Raw genomic sequence first — 3,387 nt, forward strand, 5'->3', positions numbered from 1 at the left:
CTCAAATTCTACTACCCTACAATTCTAGGAATAGTAGTGGAAGCTTTACATATATAATTAATAGTATCTCTTAATCCTCAACACAACCCCCCACTGTTGTTATGATTATATTCAATATATAAATCAGTTAATAATCAGCTCAGAGAGGTTGGTTGGATTGGTTTGCTAAGGTCAAACAAATAGAAAGGGGAAGAGAGTCAGGATTCAACTTAATATTACTTCCAAATAGAGGCCTTCCTTTCCTCTTAGCATAGAGCTAGGAAAACATCTTATGTACTTAAGAATAGCGGGTGTGATTAAGAAAAAGGGGAAATGGGGTTGGTGGAGGGTGGGTGGGGGTTGGGGGAAGAACCACTGAATAACCTGCCCCTAGAGCAAAGCTAACAAAGAAAACACCCTGATAAAACTTGTGCCTGCGTTTTACAACAGACCACCTGAAAATCCCTGGACTTCATAATGCATTGTTTTTTTAATGTATCAAATATAAGGTGCAAAGTAAAAAATAGATGTTTTTGAAGCTAGAAGAGCCATCCCAGCCAGATCCCAACTTAGTTATCACGCACATACACAAGTCAAAAATGACATGAAACAGGAAAAACCGGACTTCCTTTGCTTTCAGAAAAGCCAAGAAGCAAAGAAAATTCTTTTTAGAAATTCAGAAAAAAAATTTTTTTCATAGTAGCTAATATGCCTTTCTTAGGCATTAAGACACATTTCTGTTCATAACCTTGATATTGCCATATTTTTACTCTTTATAAAAATCAAGTCTCCCAGTAAAAATGGTATTTTACCACACTAATCTTTAAATTGCATCACTGAAAATGTAATACACACCAATTTCTAACCTCTTGGAACATTCTGCAAAATGGATTTTAGTCACTGGAATGAATAATTGCTCAGAAAAGCAGCACTGCCTGAACTGTGGTATGATTTGGTAGGCAATATTCTTGTTTTCCAGTAAAAACTAGATCTCGTAAGCAGAAACACTGGACTCCTTGTGGTTCCATTGATCGAGAGAACGTTTCTGAGCAGCTTCTAAGCAAACATTTCTTGACAGGTTGATCACAGATCTGGGGTCTTCACTCCTCATAATGACACTGCCAGATACAATCACGTTAGCTCCTGCCTCTGTGCATTTATGGATGGTGTCAGGACCTACTCCACCATCAACCTCAATGTCCAAAGACGGGAACTGGGTCCTCAACTAGTGAACCTTTGGCATCATATCTTCCATGAATTTCTGCCCTCCAAACCCAGCTTCCAGTGTCATAACCAAGGCCATATCTATCTGATGAGCCCATGGTGCCAAATACTCAACTGTAGTTCATGGTTTGATAGCAAGGCCAACCTTCATTCCATTCTCCCGAATGTCTTTGATCAAAGCCGCCAGGTTCTCAGTAGCCTCGAGATGAAAAGTATATTGATTGGCTCCTGCTACAGCCATTGGTTTTACCCACTGTTCCGGCCTGGGCACCATCATGTGCATGTCAAAGAAAGGGTCCTGGGCTTCCCTGGTGGCGCAGTGGTTGAGAGTCCGCCTGCCGATGCAGGGGACACGGGTTCGTGCCCCGGTCCGGGAAGATCCCACATGCCGCAGAGCGGCTGGGCCCGTGAGCCATGGCCGCTGAGCCTGCACGTCCAGAGCCTGTGCTCCGCAACGGGAGGGGCCACAACAATAAGAGGCCTGCGTACCGCAAAAAAAAAAAAAAAAAGAAAGAAAGAAAGGGTCCTGGCCTAGCTGCTTTAGGAGGCTTTCTACCACAGGGTGACCAGAGGTGATGTTGGGAACAAAATGCATCCAGGTGCGGGTAATCGGCCCCTAAACTGTCCAGGTTGCTGTTGAGGATGGACAGGCCAATCTTGCAGCCGGATGCCCTTCTTTCCTATTTAGAGAAGACCCTTCAATATTTCTTTTAGTGTAGATTTAGTATAGCTGAATTCTTTTAGTTTTTGCTTGTCTGAGAAACTCTTTACCTCTCCTTCTATTCTAAATGCTAATCTTGATGGCTAGAATATCCTAGGTTGCAGGTTTTTTGAATATATCATGCCACTCCCTTCTGGCCTGCAAAGTTTCTGCAGAGAAATCAGCTGATAGCCTTATGGGGCTTCCCTTGTAACTGACTCTTTGTTTTTCTCTTGCTGTCTTTAGAATCCTCTCTTTAACATTTGCCGTTTTAATTATAATGTGTCTTGGTCTTTTTGGGTTCATCTTGTTTGGGACTCTGTGCTTCCTGTACCTGGATATCTGTTTCCTTCTTTAGGTTTGAGGAGTTTTCAGCCATAATTTCTTCAAATACATTTTTTGATCCCCTTCCCTCTCTCTTCTCCTTCTGGAACCCCTATTATGCATAGGTTGGCATGTTTTATGTTATCCCATAGATCTTATATGTTGCTTTCTTTCTTTTTTTTTTCATTTGTCTTTCTGTCTGCTGTTCTGATTGGGTGATTTGCATTATCCTATCTTCCAGATCACTTATTCATTCTTCTGTGTCATTTAGTCTGCTATTCATTGCTTCTAGATTGGTTTTTATCTCAGCAATGGAATTGTCTATTTTTTATTGGTTCATGTTTATAGTTTCTAGTTCCTGTTACAGTGATCTGTGTTTCTATTGATAATCTTTCTTAGTTCGATTAGCATTTTTATTACCACCTTTTTGAACTTGGGGTCTAGTAGACAGATGAGCTCTGTTTCATAATTTGTTCTTTCAGAGGATTTCTCTTGTTCTTTTGATTGGGTGTAGTTCCTCTGCCTTTTCATTTTACTTAACTTTCTCTGTCTCTATGAATTTAAGAGAAACAGTTATCTGCTGTGGTCTTGAAAGGGTGTTTTTATGTGAGAACATCCCTGTGTAGACTACGTATGTCCCGCGTTTTCATGCAAGGGCTGGTTTCAGTATGGACACCAGTCACATCTTTCCTCAGGGTGTGCTGGCTGTTATCCCCTGGACAGGGGGTGTGGTAGGTGTTGTAGTGTCCAGAGCCTGTGCAGGATATGAGATGGGGCTTCCTCTCTTGCCACCCTGGCAGGGGTGGGGTCTGCCCCCCCCCCCCAGTTGTTGGATTAGAAGCCTGAGGGTTGGGTTCAGTAGGATCCATTGCCTGTGAGTGTGAGCCCTGCCTCAAAGGAGGTGATGCTGAAGCAAGTAAGGACCTATGCACTGCCCACACAGGCAGCTTCAGTTCTGCTCAGAAGCTGCCCAACCCTTTCTCTGTTGTGTTTGTCCCAGATCTAGTGCAAGGCTCTGGTGTGGAGTAGCCTGGGGCTGGGGGTCGGGGCATAGTGGCTGCAGGAACTGAGGTGGCTGTGCTGCCCCCTGGGATCTGGGCTGCCTCTGTGGCAAACTTCTCCCAGGACGCGTCTGCCCCAGACCTAGCGCTAAGCTGTGG

The 3,387-nt window shown here is 43.6% G+C and overlaps 1 pseudogene; it reads right to left on the reverse strand.

Annotated features, from left to right (window-relative positions):
- Nucleotides 1-597: 597 nt before the first annotated feature.
- On the reverse strand, nt 598-1,645 carry LOC137228602 (ribulose-phosphate 3-epimerase pseudogene; annotated as a pseudogene).
- Between the last annotated feature and the right edge of the window lie 1,742 nt (nt 1,646-3,387).

Source organism: Pseudorca crassidens, chromosome 8 (assembly GCF_039906515.1).
Source record: "Pseudorca crassidens isolate mPseCra1 chromosome 8, mPseCra1.hap1, whole genome shotgun sequence".
NCBI lineage: Eukaryota > Metazoa > Chordata > Mammalia > Artiodactyla > Delphinidae > Pseudorca > Pseudorca crassidens.